The sequence below is a fragment of the Pseudonaja textilis genome, chromosome 1 (genome assembly GCF_049901715.1).
Source record: "Pseudonaja textilis isolate UNSWEBS1 chromosome 1, rPseTex1.2, whole genome shotgun sequence".
NCBI classification, from domain to species: Eukaryota; Metazoa; Chordata; class Lepidosauria; order Squamata; family Elapidae; genus Pseudonaja; species Pseudonaja textilis.
Window position 1 is genome coordinate 57,655,708 of NC_141990.1, and position 24,280 is coordinate 57,679,987.

At 37.2% G+C, this 24,280-nt stretch overlaps 1 protein-coding gene across 1 annotated transcript in view; it reads right to left on the reverse strand.

Annotated features, from left to right (window-relative positions):
- The window catches only part of DAAM2 (dishevelled associated activator of morphogenesis 2), a 216,832-nt gene extending 193,502 nt beyond the window's left edge, over positions 1–23,330 (reverse strand). The window contains exon 1 of the mRNA XM_087935119.1: positions 23,219–23,330. The gene's annotated coding sequence lies outside the window, so the exon portion shown is untranslated. The remainder of the gene's footprint in view (positions 1–23,218) is intronic.
- Positions 23,331–24,280: the final 950 nt, after the last annotated feature.

The window sequence follows — 24,280 nt, forward strand, 5'->3', positions numbered from 1 at the left end:
AATTAAGTCAAATGCCTTGAACAACCGACTTTTTCACAAGCTTTGTGAAGAAAATGACAAGGAGTTTGAATGTCTCCTTTTGCACACCAAAGTAAGGTGGCTTTCAAAAGTAAAGTGTTTGCGGTAATTCCACAAACTTTTTGACGAAGTTGTCGAATTTCTTGAATCCATTGATCCAAGTCTAAGCAGTTCTCTTAAACTTCGACATCTGGATGTAACTTATCTTGCTGATGTTTTTGACAAGCTGAATGAAGTGAACGTAAAGCTGCAAGGAGATAATATCAATTTTCTTAAGGCCAAAGAAATAACCTGCTCATTTATTTCCAAATTGGACCTCCTTGCAAGCAACATTAGTCTCCAGAAGATGTATCAGTTCCCAAGCCTTGGTAATGAATGTCAACTCCAAGCAAAAGATTTGGACATTTTTTGCTGCCACTTGAAGCATCTAAAAGAAGATATGGAAACCAGATTCTATGATCTGATAAATCTGGAAGTCCCCACTTGGGTGCTAAATCCTTTCATAGCTGACTTTGCACAACCTCATCCCAAACTGGAAGAGCCACTGACAGATCTGAAATACGACTGTGAAGCCCAATCACATTTTCAAAGTTACAGCTACGAAGCTTTTTGGGTGAAAATGAGGAACACTTACCCAATATTGTGGAAGGAAGTTAAGTTGTTTCTTAAGTTGTTTCTTCTTCTACTTACTTAGTGGAGAGGGGCTTCAGCATCGTCCAACAGATCCTTTTTAAGTCAAGGAACATGTTGAATATCACTGAGTGCGGCGATTTAAGAATGAGATTAACAGAAATGGTTCCAGACATCAAGAAATTGGCATCAGCTCACCAATCACAAGGCAGCCATTGATGTTCTTTTTTTGCTTTTTGTGTACATACATTTTCTTCGTTAATAATTGTCTCAGCTCTTATTGTTGTATTTGCTTGCTTTCATGTTCCAGTTTGAGTTTTTGGCTTAATTTTCGAATTCTTGTTGTACTCTGTAAAACATTTTGTGTGTCTCTTTGTATTGTACTTTTTTAGTGTGCACTCCAGTTTGATATTATATTTTGGTTTTTCGGTTTTATGGTTTCAAATTTTTTGTTGTCTTCATGTAAACTTTGTGTGTGTGTGTGTGTGTGTGTGTGTGTGTGTGTGTGTATGTATGGCATTCAGCTTTGTTCGGGTATTTTCCCACGTCATTGTAGTTGTGCTTTTAAAGTTGTAGCAACGTTTCAGCAGAATCTCATCTGCCATCATCAGGCTTCACCAGAAGCCTGATAATGGCAGATGAGATTCTGCCGAAATATTGCTACAACTTTAAAAGCACAACTACAATGATGTGGGAAAATACCCGAACAAAGCTGAATGCCATACATGTAAGTACCTGCGAAAACTTATGAAAATATATATATATATATATCTTCCTTCAATTTAAGCATTAAATTTGTTGCTCTGATTTTTGTTGCTTTCCTTCTATAAAAAATTTCTTTGTGTCTTTTTAACCCTTTTTATAGTGTGCATGAATATATATTTTCCTCGAATCTTAATTTAGTTTCAGAGTTTTCGTTTTGTTCTCATGCCCTTTTTATATTTCTTTTTGCGTCTTAAAATTCACTTGTAATTAAATCATTAAATGTTACTGTTTTTTTTCAGGCATTTCATTTTCTTGCAATTGAATTTTGTTTTCAGTGGTCATTGCATTTAAGTGTCTTGAATAAATAAGATAATAATGAAATACATGTATCACGAAGTTTGGCATCAGAATTTTTCACACAGTTGAGATATGGGAAAAAGATTGGAAATAAATTATTTGCATCGATATGTCTTGATGACAATTTTAAAGAAAACAAAAAACATGTTTGCATAAATTGAAGAATTATTTCCTGGTGTTGTGATTGAGAGGTTATGCTGGGGGAGGGGGCAATAACTTCCTCAATGGCTCAAGGGGGTGATTCTTTCAAAAAGGTTAAGAACCACTGATTTAAGAGATCAACTTATTGTCAGCCTTGTGAGGTAGTGCAGGAAGCATGTCCAGATGAACTAATTCTATTTTATTGTAAGGTTACATTGCCAGTCTGAAAATACAGTACAACTGTCTCCCATTGCCTTTATAGGTCAAGAACATTAGGGAGGGTCACTTCTACAACTTTTGTCACATTCCCATTCCTGTTGTGGGCAAAGTTGCCTCTTATCCAACCATTCCCCTGGCTGCAGTTCTTCCCCTGGCCTCACAAGGACATTCTCACATACCATTACACTTACTGATTTAATTTGAAGCTTGTGCTAAGTAATTTTCCAATACTTCAAACTCTCCCAACCCTACAGGGTGATACCAGATATTGGATCACAGACCTTTTGGAAGTAAAGTATACATGTATTCTACATTAAGTTACTACCTTGCTGCTGTTGAGCTTCAAAATGTCAGCCATTAGAACTTTTCTGAGGGCTAAAGAGTTTTCTTTGTATGAACAGAGGAAGGCAATGTTATTTCTTCCAGATGCTTTAGACTTCAACTCCCATGAACCCCAATAAGTATAACCAATTGCAAGACTATTAGGAAATTAATTTAAAACATCTGAAAAACATTGAATTGTCTTCATTGGCCAAAGGAATCAATTGATGGTTTGCTCTAAATTTTGTATTATTCGTCGTAACTGCTGAGACCTAGATGCCAAAGTTATAGCTAGGACATTGTCTGGCAGTGTTCTTAGAGATTATTTTTGGCTTGTACAACCAGAACTCATGAATAAGCTTCCTGAAAAGCTGAGATTCACCATTTTCTTGATAATTCATTGTCTTCCCTTCATTGAAAGCAGTAGTCTGTTTTCAACGCACTGTTGGTGTCAAAGTTCAGCTGGACACATCAGCTTCCTCTGAACAGAACCAGACTGAGGAACCTTACAACCAAGAACCTATGGAAATAAGATGTAGTACCACCAAGGAAAAAACAGCTTCAAGTTATAATGTTTTTATTTCAGATACAAAGGACTGTTGACCTAAAACAGGAAGCAAAATCCAGTAACATGCCAAGCGGCGGGATGTCAGATTGTTGTCAGCAGTAGAGTGGCACCCTAACTGTAAACCTGTCCTTTTTCTATGTACATCACAACCTTCTACACATACCCCAAATTGATGGAATTGCAGATTTGAGATTGTTAGCCCTTCAAGGTAGACCGGACTATGAAAATAAAGTCATGCTTGATAATATTATTTTTATTCTAAGGTATAGTAACAGGGCAAACTGGAGAGCCATTTGGTATTGTGATTAAGACATCAAGCAAGAAATCAGGACACCATGAGTTCTGGTTCCACCTTGGGCATGAAGCCAGCTTGGACTGGTCACTTTCTCTCATCCCTAGGAAGGAGGTAATGGCAAACCACTTCCTGAAAAACTTTGCCATGAAAAGTGTAGGGATTTTTCCAGACAGCTTCTCAGAATCAGATAAAACTGAATGGAAGAAAAAACAAATTAACAAAATATTGCAAGTCTGAGTGTGTGTCCCCTCTTGCTTCCTTTATCTTCCTGAAGACTATGAAGAGTCTTATCTGAAATGCTTTCTCAAGTTACAGTTCTGGTTCCAACTCAGATACCTTTAAACTGACCATTTTCATCATTGTGGCTCTTCCTTCTGTTCTTCAAGGTTATTCCTCCTTCCCATTACATTGATTTTGTTTTTATCACTCTGAGAACAAGAAGTGGTTTTTTTGTGGACATCCCTAGAGCTAAGCCAGTCCATGAAAAAAAATTGGGAGAACTTCTTTTTGAAAAAAATTACATATACCACTGTTGAGCCCAGAAATTTGGTGTGGATTTCCAAAAGACACTTTGTTATGCTTTGCTTCAGTTCCAAGAGCTTACTGCTTCTGCGGTTTCAATATTTAAGGATAATGCATACAATTTTAATGAAATCAGATGGTTTCTGATAACTTGGAGCAAATTTTGAACTGTCCCCTTCAAGCAAATTTTTACAGTGACCCATATTAACTTTGATTCTGAAGTTAAGATGATTGGATTGAGAGAAAGAAAGCCTACCCTAATTAATTGGCTATAAATTAATCACAGAAAACAATTCCTTATTTTTGGTTATGCAAGACACTACCATCTGCCTGTGACACTTAAAATCTCACAATACCTCTTCAGCATATGAAGAATGCTGATCCAACATGGCTGCTCTTTAAACGTCTATTCAGTCTTGATTTTATATCACAGTAACTGCAGCTTGTTTCAACTTAGCTTGTTAAACAAGGCAATGACTGATTTACACAACTTAAAAATACATAGCGGTTATAATCTATTACAGATAGATTTATACATCATGCTAAACTAAAACCAACACCATTCATTGAACCGCTGTCCATATAGATATTGAGTTTTAGATTTAGATATAGATATTGAGTATACACACACACACACACACACACACATTTTTCTTTAGTAAACATAAGAACTCAATATCTATTTAGACTGTGTTGTCTGAGTACAATTAGTTTTGAACAACAAAAGGATAGTAATAATAATATACATATCATTAATAATAATTACATATTAATAATAATATTAGCTTATCGATACTGGTAAACCTTCATTATGTAGTTAATCATTCTCTTAATCTCTTTAATTTCTAACCTCTGTTTCTGTTAATTAATCATTGGTAAAACAAACCCCATGTTAAAATTATTGTTTCTTCCTTCTCCTTTATTTTGAAGGTTAATCTATCCATCTCTGTTCATTCTAATATTTTTTATAACACTTTCATCTGTAAGGATCTCTTCATTTTTCCACTGTCGCGCAAAAACAATTCTCGCTGCTGTCAACCCATGTAAAATTAGATATGTATTCCCTTTATTATACTGTTCTGGTAAAATAGCCAGCAAAAATATTTCTGATTCTAAGTTAATAATGTTGCTTTATCATTTTTTCTAACCATGTATGTATTTTTGTCCAATACTTTTTGCCTGGATCTTATGGTGTTATGATCTCTGTGACAAAACACAGGTTATGTCTGTTTTCTTATATATGAGAAGAGAAACAACTTAAAGGATGGTGTAAATAGACAGGAAACATGGTTGAGCTCTCTCTTCATTATCTGCTTCTCCTTTGCCATTTCCTAATGACTTCTGTCTGGGAAGAAGAACAAATTAATTGGAAAAGGAGAGTTTCTTTTCCAACAACTGCCATACTTTAAATTCACAGAATAGAATACACAGTATGATTTATTTGGCTTTGGCTTAGCATGTTGTAGACACCAACCCACAGTTAAGGGTCTGTGGTGCAAACTCAGCCAATTATGGTTTCAATAAATCATGGTTATCTGAACCATTGAATCATAATAATTGAATAATAATAATAATAACAACAACAACAACAACAACAACATTGAATAATAACTCCACATCGAACCACACCCCATCCAATCCAACATCACTCAAAACTAGGCATGCACACCCCTAACTACCTCCATTCCAACCACAACTGGCCTTAAGTGCAAGCTACTCAATTCAAGCCTTGTAAATAAAATACCTGAATTTCTCCTCTTACTAAATATGGCTAAAGTCGACATTATATATGTCTGTGAAACATGGCTCAATGCATCTTTCCCTGACTCCATTACCACAGTAAGACACTATCATGTTTACCAATCACATCATGAAATCCGTAGGGGAGGTGGTGTTGCTATCTTCTATAAAAAGTCCCTACATCTAAAAAACATCCAAGTTACCCAGGAGCTTGCTATTCCTGAGGCCATCGTCTGTGAACTGTCCTTAAATATCACATTTTGGTTCTTACTATGTTACAGAGCCCCTGATTATGACATCGAACATGCAAAAAAGCTAAATACACTACTAACATAGGCAGTATCCTGCCCACACGCTTTTATCTTTCTTGGTGACTTCAATCTTCCTCATATTAACTGGACCCTTAACGAATGTACAACTGAACCCACACATGCAACCTTCTACAATGCTGTAACAAACGTGGGACTGGAACAACTATACTAGACTTAACAACTGCTCGATCTCATCTTCTGCAATAGTTTGAATTCAATTTACAGAATACAAATTAAAGAACCCTTTTCCAACAGTGACTACAACATGATTGACTTTTGTCTCAATATACGTCCACACAAAAATCATCACAATGATGGAATCCCCAATTATAACTTCAAAAAAGGCAACTATGATCTTATAAACAACAATCTCTCATCCCTTGATTGGCAATTTCTATTCTCTGGATGAAATACTGTAGAAGACCATTACAACATATTTTTACTTGAAGTCAAAAGAGTCATCAAACTATATGTACCATTAACAACTCCCAAAACCAGAAAAAAAAATTACCCAAAAGAGTAAGGAAGCTTCAATACAAAAAGAAATCACTTTGGTGGAAAAACAAATCTGATCATGTCACCAATTTCAAAAGCTCATACAAAAATGTATGTCACCAGATAAAAACTGAATGCACCATTTATCACATTAAACAAGAAAAAAACCTTCTATGCACCAATCCTACCCACGTTTTCTACAAATTTGTAAACAACAAACTAAAAGACTTGAGGTCCATCCCACCCCTGAAAGGACCTAATGGTAAAGACTGCAATGACAACACTATTAAAGCCAACCTCTTTAAGACATTCTTTGGCTCAGTATTTGTAAACAGCAATGGATCATGCCCAGTATTTCTTAGCCGAACCACAGACAACTACAATGATCTAATACATATCGATTTTACAGAAGACAATGTTGAAAAAGCACTACGCAATCTAAAACCATCTCTATCTATTGGACCGGACGGAATATGTGCCTACTTCTTTAAAAAGCTATCCACTGCTATAGCCGAACCTTTAAGCATAATCTTTGAAAAATCTTTCAGGACCAGCTCTTTGCCAAAACTATGGTCACAAGCTACGGTCATCTCCATCTTCGAAAAGGAAGACCCCAGCCTAGTTGAAAATTACAGACCAATCTCTTTATTCTGCGTCACCTGTTAAGTCATGGAATCAATTATTAACCAATCCATCCTCCTCCACTTAGAAACAAACAACCTACTCTCTAATAAACAATTTGGTTTCAGGAAAAAATTATTATGTAATCTGCAACTCTTACACTGCAAAAACATATGGACTATACCACTCGATCAGGGCAAAGCAATAGACGCAATCTATATAGACTTCTGTAAAGCCTTTGATTCAGTGGTACACGACAAACTACTCGTAAAACTAAAATCTTACGGTATCTCTGGACACCTGCATAACTGAGTAGAAGCATTCCTGTCAAACAGACAACAAATGGTCAAAATTGGGAGCGTCCTATCAAATTATGTACCTGTCAACAGTGGTGTCCCCCAAGGCAGTGTTCTAGGACCAACTCTCTTCATACTCTACATAAATGACCTCTGTGATCATATCAAGAGCAACTGCGTTCTCTTCGCTGATGATGTAAAGCTATTCAACACCACAGACAATACTGCTACCCTTCAAAAAGACCTTGACTATGTATCAGAATGGTCAAACAAATGGCAACTTCAAATCTCAATGAATAAATGCTCTGTCCTACATTTTGGCAAAAAAAATCAGAAAATAAAATACAAGCTGAATAGTCAAGACCTTGTTGATGATCCAAACTCTATCAAGGATCTTGGAGAACTCATCTCAAATAACCTAAGTGCTAGAGCCCACTGTAACTACATAGCCAAAAAGGCATTAAGAGTTGTTAACCTAATCTTACGTAGCTTTTTCTCTGATAATATTACACCAATAACTAAAGCATACAAAACATTTGCTAGACCAATCAATACTCGAATACAGCTCATCAGTCTGGAACCCGCATTACGTATCTGATATTAGCACAGTTGAGAAAGTCCAGAAATATTTCACAAGAAGAGTTCTCCACTCCTCTACTCGTTGCAGAATACCTTATGCCACCAGACTCGAAATTCTAGACCTAGAAAACCTAGAACTACGCCACCTTCGGTCTGATCTAAGTATAGTGTATAAAATCATACATTGCAATGTCCTACCTGTCAATGAATACTTCAGCTTCAACCATAACAACACAAGAGCAAACAATAGATACAAACTCAAGGTCAATTGCACCAAACTTGATTGCAGGAAATACGACTTCAGCAACAGAGTGGTCACTGTCTGGAATACTCTACCTGACTCTGTATTTTTTTTTCCTCAAACCCCAAAAACTTTAACCTTAGACTGTCTACTATTGACCACACCCCTTTCCTAAGAGGTCTGTAGGGGGCGTGCATAAGTGCACCAATGTGCCTACCATTCCTGTCCTATTGTTTCTTTTATGTTTTTTTTATTTTTCTTATATGTATCCATGTATACATAACTATGCTTTTACTTATACCTATTATCTTGTAAGCAATTGACAAATAAATAAACAAACAAACAAATAAAATAGCAATAGCACTTAGACTTATATGCTACCCCATAAGTGCTTTGCAGCATTCTCTGGGTGGCTTACAATGTTAGTATATTGCACCCAATAATCTGGTTTCTCATTTTACTGGTCTCAGAAAGATGGAAGGGTGAGTCAACCTTGGGCCACATCAGGGTCGAACTCCAGGCTGTGGGCAGAGTTAGCTGCAATACTGCATTCTAACTATTGTGCCACAAGGGCTCCCCAGAATAATACCACAGCTTGGGCACACTAAGCTAGAATTGCCTCTACCCTTCTGTTGCCTTAGACATGATAGAGGCCTACAGGCAAAGATTATCTGCTAATTCATAATGCAGATATTTAAAATTTGCCCATAAACTGACACACCATATTGGCTTTTCTTTAGGCTGAGCTGATCCAGCTGAATTTTTTGTTGCTCATGAAAAAAAAAAACAAGTGTTTTGAGCTTTAGTTATAGAAATGAAATTGTCTCTGATTCCTCACCTCAATTTTATGTAAACATTAGCCTGTTGGCACTCTCAGGGCATAAAGACAATAATCACAATAAATAGAAGGATTTTTCTTCCTTCCAATCAAAAGATGTGCGAGGAGGGAAATCCAAGGTAAATGTATGCCTATTCCAGTTTGTTATAAAAACACAGTTTGCTATAAAATTAAAATACTAAAAGGTTGTAAAGTAGTAAAGGAAGCACTGTGGCTCTAAATATAATAACACCTGATTTACATAGTTCTGGAAAATGTTCACTGGCTAGGATACATGTCAACTGCTTGTAAGTCATCCTGGGACACTGTTGAAAGAGAAGGGAAAATGATCTTGAGAAGAAACAAATGTCAACTTTAAAGTTAATGAACAAAAATTTTGGCTTGCTGACAGGATTATTGCTCTGAAGAAGTCAAATACAGAAAGTACAAAAGTAAGCATAATATTCCTTTACAACAAACCTCCTCCCCATCCCTCCAGACTCATGTTTACATCACCCTCTCTTTTCCCCCATGTAGTCCAACATGCTCTCTCTTTGATCATTGTTCTCATTTGGGAGATCTCCCTCAATCCTTTTTCTTTTCTTTTTTTCAGTAAAAGGCTTTGGAGAGTAGTAGGACTCTGTAAGTCATAAGTACTTTTGATCAAATCCAATTAGCTAAGAACAGACCAAAAACACATTGAGCCCTTACTCTGTTAATTTCAACTAAGGAACTGAAAATATCAGTAGATCTTTAAAACTTAAGTATGTGCTCATATTTCTTTTTCTCAGGGAAAATTTACCCTTGTGCAATTTCTTATCATGCCAGTACTATGTACTGAGTTTCATGACTAGGTTCACACAGCATGCATAGCAATGGCTGGTTAAAAATGGCTAAACTATTGGATAGGTTTGCAAAAAAAACTTGATTGCAGGAAATATGACTTCAGCAACAGAGTGGTCAATGTCTGGAATACTCTACCTGACTCTGTGGTTTCTTCCCCAAACCCCCAAAACTTTAACCTTAGACTGTCTACTATTGACCTCACCCTTTTCCTAAGAGGTCTGGGGGGAGGGGTGCATAAGCGCACCAACATGCCTACTGTCCCTATCCTATTGTTTCTTTTATTTTTTTTCTTATATGTATCCATGTATTCATAACTATGTTTTTACTTATACCTATTATCTTGTAAGTAATTGACAAAAATAAATAAATAAATAAAATTAAATATCTTGGTTCACAAACCATGGCTAGTAAACCAAAATTAGTAGCCACAGCTTTTTGTATCTTCCAATAAATGTTGGAATAGTTACTCTCCCAAATTCTAACATGCTTCTCTGATTATTTTCTCCTTTAGAAGGTACAAGAAGACATTAAGAAACATTGAATTAATGCTAACTAATAAGGAAAACTTTGCAGAGAACATAGTGGAAATAGTAGAGAAAATAATCATGTCATGCTTCTGTAGAGATATTCAGAATAAAAGAACAAAAAAGAATTGACCTATCAGCTGTTCAATGAAGATGACAAAAGCTAGCCAATAAAGTCTCACTCTTCTCTAAGAAAAAGGTATTCCACTGGCCAGTAAAGTAAAATAAGACTGAAGGAGAAAGAGATTTGATAGTGTTCTTCAGGTATTTGAGGAGCACTACTTAATAATCCATTATTCTAGAGTATGGAATGGATATGGAAAAGTGATTTTAAATTATAAGAAGGCAGACTGTGATTAATTTTTAAGAAAGCAAACTTCTTAAACAGGAAGAGCAGTTGAGAAAAGAACCAGGTACCCGGAAAGTTGTTTGGCTCCCTTTTATAATTTATGTTCAAGTGGAAGGTAGGCAGTTGCCATGGATGTTTCCATTTGGGCACCTCCACTATTGTGCTGGATACTTTATATGACTCCTTCTAATTCTGGGATTCTACTGCAATTTTCTTTCAATTCTTAAGGATTTTAACAAAAAAAGAAAAATGATAAAAGACATTACAAAGAAAGAAGAAGAAATGAAAATGGAAGGTTATGATATACATTCAAAATTTAAATGTTGAGAAAAATGGCGAGCCTTCTGTGGAAATGTTGACTGGCTTGGTGTGCCCATTTCATGGAACCAAAACATTGTGCATCAAGTCTTGCTGTTTTGTTCAACCTTCTGAACTATAAACTTGGCAACTACATATCTGCTTAGGGTATACTACAACACAGTCCCTGCAACCAGAATTTGATTTCAATTCAATTCCAATATATTGAAGATCCAGAAAATGAAGTATACAGAATAATCATACTTCAGGTAATTATGAGCAAACATTTCTTGTGCCTGTTCATACCCATGCAGTACTTACATATTATTTCTTTTTCCTATTTATATGGCCACATTTGTCCAAAGAAACTCTGGGCAATGAACAAAGGTTCTATTAAAGCTTCTATTAAAACCAAAAAAAGAAACCCAATAAAAATCTCAATTACCACTAATAATATACAGCAATGCCAGATGTTTTCCATAAGATTCAGCACAAGGATGATCATTATCAGAGACTTTAAAAGAAGAGATAATGCACATTCAGAAGATGTGTTTTATTGGCTAAGCACTGAATGATGCTTAAATTGAAACAACTTCTTCAAACTAATATCTTTCTTGAAATAGTTCACAGGGTTACCCTTGACTTAGAACCACAATTGGGTTCAGAACTTCCATCGCTAAGTGATGAGAACATTAAGCAAATTGGGTGAAATTTTACAGCCATGCTTGCCATGTACACTATAAGAATCACTAAGAATGGTTAAGTGAATCCAACTTTCCCCAATTAACCTTGCGTGTTGGAAGCCCCCTAAGAAGGTACCAAATGGCAATCATGAGCCCCTGGGATGCTACAACTATCATAAATACATGCCAGCTGTTAAACACTTGAACTTTGATCCCCTAACTGCAGAGATGCTGGGACAGCCATAAGTTCAAGGACTGGACATAAGTCATTTTGTCCACTGTCACCATAACTTCAAACAGTCATTAAGTATTGCTAGCATACTTCTCCAAAATCATGCAAACTTTCACAATTGGGGGGAAAAGGGGGTGCTAAATAAAAGTGATTCATCTATAAAGAATTAGGGAACAGCTTTTGTGGGTCTTCCTTTCTCAAAAACTAATTTGAGGCAGAGGTGCATAGCATCAACAGTATGCTCACTTTGCAACTTCAACTTCTCCTTGGGCTTGGCTTGACCACTGTGATGATAATATCTTCCCTTCTGGTCTTCTGCTTCATTCAGTGTTCCCATAACACTAATAAAATTGAATGCAAATTGCTCATCAGCAAGTGGTTTTTTTCATGGGCTGCAACTATGTCTTTGTTACTTTCATCTTTTCCTCTCCTTTCAATTATGCCTCTCTGGCTATGATGCCTATCTTGTTTGTGTCATATTGAAGATAATTTGTTCTACATTTGCAAATGATATATCATTTAAAACATTAGCATCTGTATGTGGAAAAAATATTTGTTTATTTAGGAAACATATACTCAGCCCTTCCAATATATTTGCCGAGTACAAGGCAGCTTGCAATGATTAAATACAAAACAATCCCATAAAAGACAAAAGACAGCAACATAAAAATGGAAACAGACTCAGCAGATTAAAACATTTTGAAATGAAGGTCTACCACATAAAAAACATCTGCCTTACAAAAAAAAATGCTTGCCAGAATAGGGAAATTTCAGGGAAGCTGAAATAAAGTAGGAAGAGAAAGGGCAGAAACTACAAAAGTTAGTCTGAAGCTTGAAGGTGATTTTTGTAGAATGGTTTTTGGCCAGAATGAAGACAATTGACTTCAAGAAACAGGAAAACCACCAAGATATCTTTGAAACTGTATCTTGATCTTTGGTTGAAAAAACTGCAGCAGAAGGTTTTGACTATTCTGGATGACAGTCAACAAACTACATTCAGCATAGTATCCTATCTGAGAGAACATTAGTTTCTATTTTGTCCACAAATAAAAATTTACATGTCTTGATCTAGCATAATTTAAAGAAATATAGGACAGGCTAAATGATGATTGGCTGAGTTCACTGAACACATGCCGTAAACTGTGATTTTTTAAAATATGGTGCCTAAGTTGGCTTATCTATTTATTCATCTTTCCATCTGGTCAATAATATTTATAGCATGCCCTAATCCAAATGGACTCTGAGTATAGCAAATCAAGATATTTTAAAAAATCAGATCAAAATAATACAAATCATTTATAAAAAAATCTTGCCACATCATAAGCACTAAAGATTAAATGCCCACTGGATCTATATAGCTTTGGCTAGTTTGTAAAATGCCAGCATTCATAGCTCAGGAGAGAAGACATTTATAAAATGGAAGATGCCTATAGCTTGACTCAACCCCATTAGTAATGTCTTAGCATGGTAAGTGAACAAGTTCAAAACTGTACAGTCCACATTATTAATCCATGGGTATTTTTTAATCAAATGGTATTTATTTTCCCAGTTGCCTGAGTTTGCACAATACAGTAAACAACTGACTGTATTAGCTAGATGCATGAAGCTCATTGAGCCACAAACTTGTCAGCCATATTTTGGGCTGTGCAAAACTAATGAAAGAATACTGATTTCTGCCCAGCAGGCTAGACTGGAAGCAATTAAACTGACATATAAGACTCCAGAAATAAGAAGTTTTATTGTAAGAGAAGCAAAGCAGCCATTACAAAAGAATTCCAGTGACTATTGTGCAACAAAATTGAGACCTACTGTACATAAAGGCTTCATTCACGCCCCTTCCTTGTTTCATTGACAAGATGGCCAGTTAACCATTTCTTAAGGACATGTCCTCCTCACTTCCACCTTAGTGCCAGCCAGAGTGCTGCTGAGGGAAGCTAGATCTCGCAAAAAGTGGTGCTTTCCACTATTTTCTGTGCAAACATTCCATTCATCTGAAAAAGGAACCTGATGAGGTGCAACATGCAAGATTCCAATTGGTCAGCTATAAAACCAGTGCTCTCATCAACCACACAGGGTTCTGTACCTCTGCTTTCCCTAGTAGTGAGATCACCACTCACCTGTATGTTTTCTTCAGAACATGTGAAAAATCTCTGAATGATGCTATAATTAATAATGTGGAAATACCTACCTAGCTTAAAGTGCAAAGGCAAAACTTATTGAAACTATTTGGTGTTATATAGTAGTATACATAGTAAGAGAATAGTGGTGTATGTATCCCTTCCTATCTACCCTGTGCTTAAAACACCTAATCACACTGAGGAGTTTTAAAGAAAGCTAAAGCTATTTTAAAGGAAGCTAAAACAAACTATAAAACTTTTGATGTTTTATAATAGTGGTATATTTTAGGATATAAGCATGTATATACTTTTTAATATGTGTTATTGTTGCTATACTTGGTGTGCCAGAATTGGAATTTAAGAAACCAAAGCAGCATGATACAATTATTATTATACAAGTCTTCAGTTCCACTCAGAAACAAATGGGCAAACAACCAGTTGCAAAATAAATATGTGATGCCATGCACAAACATTCACTAACATCACATTCACTAACATGTTGCTACACTCTGCTCCAAGTATCGACAACTCCTTAAAAATATTTCAACCCAGAGGAATTTCACCACACATGAGTTTAATACCATTTATTAATATAGTTTCCCCTAACTTGATGCCCTCCAGATGTATTAGATTTCAAATCCTATCATTCTTTCATTGCATCTGAAGTAGATCAGATTGGGAAAAGCTGGATTGGTATGTACAAGTACATGTGGACAACTGGCTGAGAAGTGTCCGCTATAGAATGGCACAAATTAATCATTCCCAGGCTTACCATGATGCTCTCATCTCTGTTTAATTTTTCACTGGACAGCTGTGTATTGGTACCATTATGCTACATCTGGGGAGGCTGCCTGTTACTGATGTATGCTGACTCATACTGAGCCATCGTCACAACCTCCTGAAAAATATACAGGGACAGCAAGCAGTACCATGCTGATGCTGTCTGTTCTCTTTCCCTCTTTTTAATTTTCATGTTGCCCGATTTAATCACTCACAAGCATATATGTCAAAGAATTGTTAATATCTTATCAATAAATGTCCAAGGGTTCCCCAAATTGGAAAAGCAATTAAAACTTAATTGCAGAATGCTGCTGGCCAAAATTAACAAGAGAAGAATGTTAATTGTGTGGCAAAGGAAGAATGCTTGAAAGTCAATCTTGATTGATTCTTAATAATGACTTGGACAAATACCCATAGTTTCTTTGGAAGGAAGTGCTTTCCAGTATGGAAATATTTTGTAAATCTTTGTGAAGGTCAGTATACATTGGAGATATTCATTTAACACTAAAAATGATGCACTCTTATATTCCCAAATGCAAAATTACTCCAACTGTCTGCTTGCTCAAGATTTCTCCTTTTAGAGAAATCTGAGATCTGTTATAGCCACAATCGTCCTATGAGAACTTGGCAGGAACAGAATACCTCAGGCAGAGGGACGTTTTATCTGTCTACAAAGGCCTTCTAAAATATAACCTCCACCCACATCTGCAAAGGAGAAAAGCTCAGTAGTGTAGTTTATCACAGATAAGAGTGCTTTTTTCCCCCTCTTACAAGACTTTAAAGTGCTGTCACTGGTATCAATTAATTCTTTTCTCTTTGTCCTTCCCTAAATTATTAAAAGCTGTGGAACAGGTAAGACTTACTTTTGTTCAGCTCTAGTTATATAAACATCTTTTAGTATTCTTTTGTTTACTTTATCCTTGCTATCCTTATTGTAAAACAAAATATAAGTCAATTATTAGTATGTTTAGCTTGCATTTACTGATAATTTGAGTTTCAAATAGCTTCTTAAATTTTGTCTAAACCTGAACAAACTAGAACTCCCCCCTCCTCTCACTCCTGTGTATATGTGCATGTATAGACCAGCCTTTTTGGCTAGAGGGAGCATGTAGTGACTTCTAAAATTCTTTTTGGGAAAATAAGTGCAGTGCATGCATTTTGAAGGATAGATATTTCTCTTCCTCAGAATCTTCTTTCCATTAAGGGCAAGCTGAAACTGTGGTAAATCACCTAACAAGAGTTTTGAACTGAACAGCAATGATAAATAGTTGCAGGAAAAACACTAGAGTCTCACAGCACTTTGAAAACTATCATCTTTATTATGGCGTAAACTTTCCTGGAACTATATTTTTTTTCCATCAAATGAACGTAACATGTAACAAGAATGGCTTATTCATATGCAGCATTTATCTAAGGGTTCTTTTAAACAAAGGTTTATTGAAGCTATGTTAGCCTGTTTTCCAGATAATCCTATACCACAAACCTGATTCACAACAAAGGTTGACAAATTGAATTAATGCAAAACCAAACCCCACTTTGTATATAATCCCACTATGTACGCAACACAGATACATGCATTTAGGGAACGGAATAGTAAATCAGTACACTCATAGTAAGTCAAAAAGTTATAGTCATAAAGTCCAGTTGCCTCTTGAAAAAGCACCTTTGGGACAACCATGACCTGGATGTCTGAAAATCTCCATGAACATTCAGTACATTCATAGTACCGAACTACACCTACTGTAAATCCAAAGTTGGATTATTATACACAATGGTCACATAAAGGATAGATTACTGTAAGGCATTTTTCAGGCATCCCTTGAAGGTGGTCCAGAAACTGCAGCTAATCCAGGATGCTGTAACATAGGTGGCATAAGGCACTTCTCAAATATGCCACATCAATCCCATGTTGCAACAGTTCAACGGGGTGCTCTTTATTTCCCAAACCAAATTCAAAATACACACTTTGGTTGTAAGAATGGCTACACCTGTACAGAGACCGGTAAGGCCTTGAACAATGTTTTTCAACAGGTCCCATCATGTATATCAACAATGCATGCTGCATTTTCTTTTGTCAGGTCTCTATTATGGAGCAAACTGCAATTGGATTTCAGTCTTATTTCCTCTTTGTTAAGTTCAGGAATGAGCAGAAAATTATTTTGGTGAGGACTCTGTAGAGAATTCAGGTATGGGGGGTGGGGTAATGTTGATTTTTATATAGCTATCCACAGTTATTTGGGAGGGGTTAAAATGAAAATAACTAGAAAAATTAAATTGAAAAGAAATTAAATGTAAAAAGTAAAAATAATAACAATTACTTATTAGTTATGACCATGTACAATAGTAGAAATTTAAACCAGATGTCATTGCATCAAAGAATTGATCCACAGACTTATTGTTTATTACATATTCACATGATTCATGTATTGTATTAAGCCTTAATGTGATTTTATTTGTTTTGACTTAGTGCAATTTGTTTCACTCACTCATTTGTGTCTTGCACATCATGGTTTATAATTTAGTATTTTGTCTGAACTTAGCATAATGGGGAACAATCCATATAAACCCCATATAAAATGTTAGCTTTAAAGGCTCTTCAGTATTTATATTTTAGGAGATACTTACAATGAAGAAAAAATGTAATGAATTCATATGAATTAACATTCTAGAAAAAGGATAGGCATCTACCAGGAATAACAAGGGACAGTTGGGAAAATGAATACTTGGGAAGAAGTAGTGATTAGACATACAAGGAAAATATTTTAAAAAATTACAAAGTATTCCTACTGGTTAGAGACTTTGGGAACACTTTGTTCTGATCTTATTAGATCATCTCTCCACATTATTAAAACTTGAATTGATAATATGGAGAGATGACCTAATGAGATCAGAACAAAATGTTCCCAAAGTTCCCAAAGTTTTTAATTAGCAGTTTTTAATTTATAGATTTTTCTTATAGTTCTTAAACTTAAGAAGTTATAGTAATACAATAATTGAGAAATACATTTCCTACTCATCCCATCTCATCTCATCTTATTTTTTGTTCTAGAATATGTCTCAACAGTCAGAACATGTAGCTGCCCTAAAATGACTTTCTGTACTTCTGGAATTATCTGGATGTTCCTCAAGGAAATAAGTTAATCATGGTCAATAATGCACAGAATTGTGACACATCTGGAAGTTGTCTATAAAAGGCTAAACAAATCCAGTGGGATTTCACTCACTACTTAAATACTAAATGGGATAATTAGAAAGATTCTACAATGCTTCTACATTTCCATTATGGATTTATTCCTATTGAGGAAGAAACATTAACCCCAAATTGCAAGAGTTACAGATTGATACTCCATAAATAATTCAGCTAAATTGGTGTGTAGATACAGTCCCGCCAAGCACAAATTTACTCATAGATTATTAAATGATTACACTGGTTCTATAGCATTTAGTAAAATAAAAGGGTGCTATTTGAAAATTGCAAGAGTAAGCTAAAGTTTAAGAAAAAGTTGCCCTGCAAACAAATCAGCCCTGTGCTATCAGTAAAGATTACCCAAATATTCTTCCCATTTAAGACATCAGCTTTGAAAATAAGTCTTCATGCTTGTGTCAAGGGAAACTCCTGATTCAAGAAGAGACTATTAAAGTATTCCACATAGTCTAGGCAACTCAATGTCAACAATTTCATTCTTTGACTTGAATTATTTTATTGTACTGGTCCAAAAATATTCCAAATGCAGAATATATCATCTTTTGCAAATTAGAAAAATGTTTGACTCAAAACCCAAATTTGCAAAATTTCATAACTACCAGCGGTATGTAGTTTGGGGAAGGTGCCTTACAATGCATAGGAACATGAACCTGTCCTGTAACTCATTAAAGTAGCTGCAATTATTTTCAAGATTGCATGACTGTAGCAAATATCTCCCTAAAGTAGCAAGGCGATTCTGAATCCAGTTGCAACTGCGTAGCAAGTCACAGAGTGGTGCTGTATTACATTCCCGCATTCCAGCAGCATTTTCCCCATGAAGTTCAAAGCTTTGCACAACTCCAATGATTACTCTCAACTATTTATTGTTAGTGGTTATCTTAAGATTTCCCTGCTTTTTTCATTCATAAGTTAGGTCAGGGATGTCAAAATCAAAGTCCAGGGGCTGAATCTAGCCCATGAGGTGCTTAGATCTGGCCCGCAGGGCTGCTCTGAAAATTGAGCTCGGGAGGGCCACATGCAGCCCTCCCAGGTCCTGTTTTCAGCTGCAACAGCCTCCTGCAGTCCTCTGCCAGCAATTTGGCAGAGGACTGCAGGAGGCTGTTGCAACTGAAAACAGAGCTCAGGAGTCCACTTTCACTGCCAGAGCACTCGGGCCACCACAAGCACCCCTGACACGAGTGACATTAAGCTGGCCAGGCCCACCCTGTCCACAGCAACCCTGGCCCCCGAGGTCAAATACAACCCTGATGCTGCTCTCAAACAAATCAAGTGTGATACCCCTGAGCTAGGTAATACTGATGTCAGTTCTTCCTTAATCTACAAAAGAGTATTCAGAAAGTAACTATGTGTTTTATTATTTTTCATCATTACATTATGTTGCTTTTTCTTTAGGAGCACAACAGCTCCATGGTGTAAATAGGTCTAGTCATTATTTCTCAGCACAAAATCATCCAGCAAGATGGAGAGGAACTTGAACCTTAGTATCAGTTCAATATTTTAAACAGTACAGTATAATTGATAACATGCTACAATTACAATGAAAAATATCTAGGAAAATAGGTTCTGTGCCCAATGGCCCTTTGTACCACATGTTTTCCATATTGCATCACATTTCTGCATCTAATATATCCAATAGTTGTTGTGTAGCTTGTCAGCAGATGTTCCACAGTTTGTGGTCTTAGCTATGTTAAATCATAGTACATCTAACACATCATCTGTTTTCTGTTGGGGTGAAGCAAATCCATTTGAATGGGTTTCAGCCACAAACAGTAGAGAAGTGGCTTATAGTATTCTCCATTTAGTACTATTGTATTGGATTTTTTGAATATATTGTTGTGACTTTAAGACACTGTTCAAAAGGTTACCAGAGAATGTGTTTATTACTACAAATCATGAGCTATAATGTCAGATTCCTTATGTTTTAAAACTAGAGTAGTGCCCCCTGAGGCAACCAATGCCCCTTATGTCTAACTAATGGATAGCTAATGGTTACGAGTTTTTCTCAGTAGTTCCTGAATGGAACTGGGAGATGGTTTTCTTTTCCAAAAGCCAAGGCACAAGAGTTAGAAGAGGTTGTTAACCTTACTTTCTCTGGAAAAATACCCGTATTGAGTATTTTTAGAAATCTGATGCAAACAAGAGATCTGATGGGGTATGAATTTTATTAACACATCATCTTATGCTCAATCTGAATATTACAGAAATATAAGTCTGTAGTAAGTTCCTTCCACAGTTGCTGAAGATATTGAGGCCTTTAAATATTTCAGGCAAGTGTGATACATGCCTGAATCACTAAGGCTGAATTCACATCATCATATATGGTTTGTTTCTGGTGGAACATGCTATATGAACCCAGCCACTGTGATTTATTGAACACAGTACAGTTAAGAAAACTATAGCTACACCTACGAAGGCCAGCATATACTGAAAAACTCTAGTACCTTTTTACCCCAAAGCTCCATTTTGCCAATGGGGGCCTGTTTTTCATTTTATAATGAGTCAAATGACTTTCACAAAGCAACAGCCAAAACAATCTTTTAGTGCATTGTGTCGATTCCTTTTAATGCATTCTTAAAAATTGATCAGTAGTTGTGTCTGAGAACAATGTTGCAAGATGAGAATCTAAGGAATTGTTAGAGAAATTGTTAGAAAATAAATATTCTACTGAAAAAAAACCTTGGTTATTATAAAATGGAATACGTATAAGTTGGTATTGGATGAGTAAGATCAAATGTTAGATAACACAATGCTAAGGGGAAAAAAAGTCTTTGGAAAAAAATATCCCTATGTCTCTACTTTTATCTATTATATCTACTACCCAATAGGATACCATGTACAATGTAGCATTCACCGAACTTTTTCCTGCTGAACCACACCAGTGATGTAATGATAATAAGAGTTATCTTGGTGGTACTGAGATGAGACCAAAAATAGAATAAATATCAGCTAGCTCTGCAACTTTTTTATTATGTAAAATACACTTGACAGCAAACAATACTCTGGGCCAATTTGGAAATATTTTTCTTTGAGGTCATGCCAGCTTGACTCAGTTTGTCCATTATAAGCAGTTGTTCTAGGAAAAATTACAGTACACTTACTGGAAATAAACTCCACTCAGAAAGCAGCACTGAACAGTTTTTGTGCTACTCTTCTGCAAATCCAGATATTCGGTATTAGGCAAAATTTTCAGACTGCAGCATAAAAAGTTACTCACAAGGACATAAACAGCCATTTTTTTTCCATCTAAAAAAGAGCTGGGGGCATATTAGCCTTGAACACGTCTGCTAAAACATTAGCCCATCATGCTAGTCAACAAAAGCACCATTCCAAGCATCACCTAACATCAGTATAAAAAAGGATTCCAGCAACCATTTCTTTTGCAGCAAAGTGGTTCTATTGACACAGCATTGTCCCACTCTCCCCTATTCAGAAGCATATCCTCCACAGCAAGTAATAAATAAAAGCTGAAGCCATTTTGAAAATGCTTCTTTGAAATTTGCTGGCCTGTGAAGCAAGAGGGCACAGAAAGAGTGCTGATGAGAGAATGTTCTAAAGGCTCACTTCAGCCAGCATTTATGTCATACAGTACCCAGTAGTGCACTGGGACATTTGTAAGCATGGCTTCAGAATGGGGATGCATAAACAATTCCATTCCTTTGTTCCCATTTCTTCACTCCTTCCCAGTTCAGTCACTTTTGGCCAACCTACCTCCTGGAGCCATAGGGTTCTTCTCCTGTAATCTCCCTGACAGCACAGCCTACGACTAGGGATTTCAAAAACTATAATCTTAGCATACCCGGAGGGCTGAGTATTGAGCAATATTTTTTTAAAAAAATGTACTAATGGTTTTTAACAAAAGCAGATAGCAAAGCAACTAAGATATACAGATGACATGAGAGAGAGGAAAGACAAGGAGGGGAGTCAAAGATCAGTAGCTTTCCATGTAAAAAAACCAAGGAAGGATCCATTAGAGGAGTCTAATCTAGAGACCTACTCTTCAGCGCAATTATCATATTATTTCTATATGTAGTTCTGCTTCTACACAATGAAGCTCAAGTCAGAACGTAATGATCAAACTTTTTTTTTTCTTTTCCCCTCTAGGAATGAAATCAGACTACACTGTTTGCCCTGTTATTTCACTTTTTATCTCATTGGTCACATGAACTACACTAATTTAATGGAAAGGGCTATGAATGAATTAAGTGGCCATGTGGTATGAGGAAGCTGTGGCAAACAGTAGGTTTCTATTTTCCTTCTTAGCCCATCTTAATGGCACTGTTCTGTTGCACAGTCAAAGCATCTCTCTCAAGCCATCTGGATTCTTAATCTTTGACCAACGATTCATTTTGGTTGACCTAATGATAACGTCTCTTGCCTATTATAACCTGCTCCATAAAAGATAGATTCAGTTCCTGTGATTTTCCATTTCAGTCATGGTTTCAAGCCAATATGGATGAACATTCAGTGAGATGAAAGTAATGGCTTGGTGATAGCCTACACTTGCTTTTCCTTCCTTCATCTCAGAATGTTACTTCACCAGCTTGAAGTTGCAAATCCTGACTCTCTTGGTTAGGAAGTCTAAGACCTGTCAGAGAACCAGTAAGGTAACTCTCCCCACCCTTGTCCACCCACCCACTGAAGTTTGATGCAGTGCAACAAGACATTTTTCAAATACAGCTAAACCACCAAGGAAATTGCCTTTGACTTCATAAAGCATTTGAAAGGCCTCTCTCTCCCTCCACCCTCCCTCTCTTACACACACACACACACACACACGTTCAGAAATACTTAGGCTCCAACTATGTTACCACTGACACACAACTGAGGATGGCTGCAAGGTCCAATTAAATGATTAGGGAATTAGGCATGGGTCGAATGCAGACAAGCCTGCTCTAAGTTTTTCCCTATATCGTAGAGTCCTCGACTAGTTAAAGAGGAGCTAAGTCCAGTCAGCCTGTTCTTTACCTTTACCCCGTGGCTGCAGTCTCGCAACTCATCCTGGGTACCGAACCAACGTCCTAATCAAAAGAAGCTGAGCCGAGCCTCAGGCTTGCGAAGCTGGAACATACAAGATCTTTTCCCTGTCCCCGCAAAGCGTGTTGTGGAACCAGGCCGCTGGTTTTCCTCCCTCTCTTTTAAACCCATGTCCCCTACCTACTACCTACCTACCTACCTACCTACCTAAAGGTAACCCCATAGTCGCCTTGCTTCTGCGGGCAACACTTCACAGGAATTCAACCTCAGCTCTCCACATTTGAAGCCCGAGCTCGTGGTCTTGCACTGATTTAGAGAGGGAAAAGCTCACTTACTCTCCTGCCTTTCTTCCCCTGCAGCCGGGACCCGACTAAGCCACCTTCTGCGCGAGTCACTCTCCTGGGTCCTTGGCGCTCCGCCGCTTCCTTCTGCGATCTGGAATCCACGCGGAGCCCGACCGCTCGCTCTGCTTTCCTCCCCGCGCCGCTTTCGGAGGGGAACGCCGCAGCTTTCCCTTTCCAAGCAAACCTCCCTCTGGCCGGAGCCTGTGACGTCAAGAGGCTTCTATAAGCAGGTTTATTTATGGGTCGAATGGACGGAATCGCTTTCCTCCGAAGGGTTTTGCTTGCCCCGCATGGAGAGGCGGGGTTTGCGCGCTGGAAAGCCTTCCCAGAGCCTCCGGAGCTGGGCGTGGGACCCGGGCAGACTTTGGGCAAGCGGGATTTCCCCCCGACTTCAAGGAAAGACCGCTGCTGGTGTTTCGTCCCTCGCAGAGGCTTCTCGCGGGTTTTTCAAGGAGGTGCCCAGGAGCGTTAAGAGCGTCCTTCACCTGCAGTGGATGTCACCTGCAGTGAGCTACACCTTCTGATTTGGGCCAAAGAGAGCATGTGCAGCACAAGGCGATGCTGGAATGCCTCAGCGGAGATCAGGCACCTGAAGACTTCAATATTAAATGACCGGATGCTTTTGATGGAAATTGGCCCGCTGGGTATTTCCATCCATCCAGGAATTCAATATCCACTCGGTTATTTATGTCCTGGGTATCCATTCTTTGCCTTTTGGAAAGTCTGACTCCCATCCGGTTTCATTACTATTGTAAAAACTGATTCCTATAGTCATTTCTCCCTAGCCAAGCATTATCCAATCTCCTCCGTTTCAGCACCAAATAGTACCATAATGAATTTTGCTGACTTTCACCATCCCTGTCCTGTTTCTATTGCAACCCCTTGCCTAATTGTGTTGATCTGATTTGTGGGAGTGCAGTTTGTTAAAAGCAAGCTGACTGGTCTTCAGTAGCTGAGCTCTCATTCTTTTTCAGTAGGTCATCAACCAACAGGTAGAGACATACACTTTATCACAGCAGTGCTGCAGAGCGGGATGAATGCACTGCACAGTCT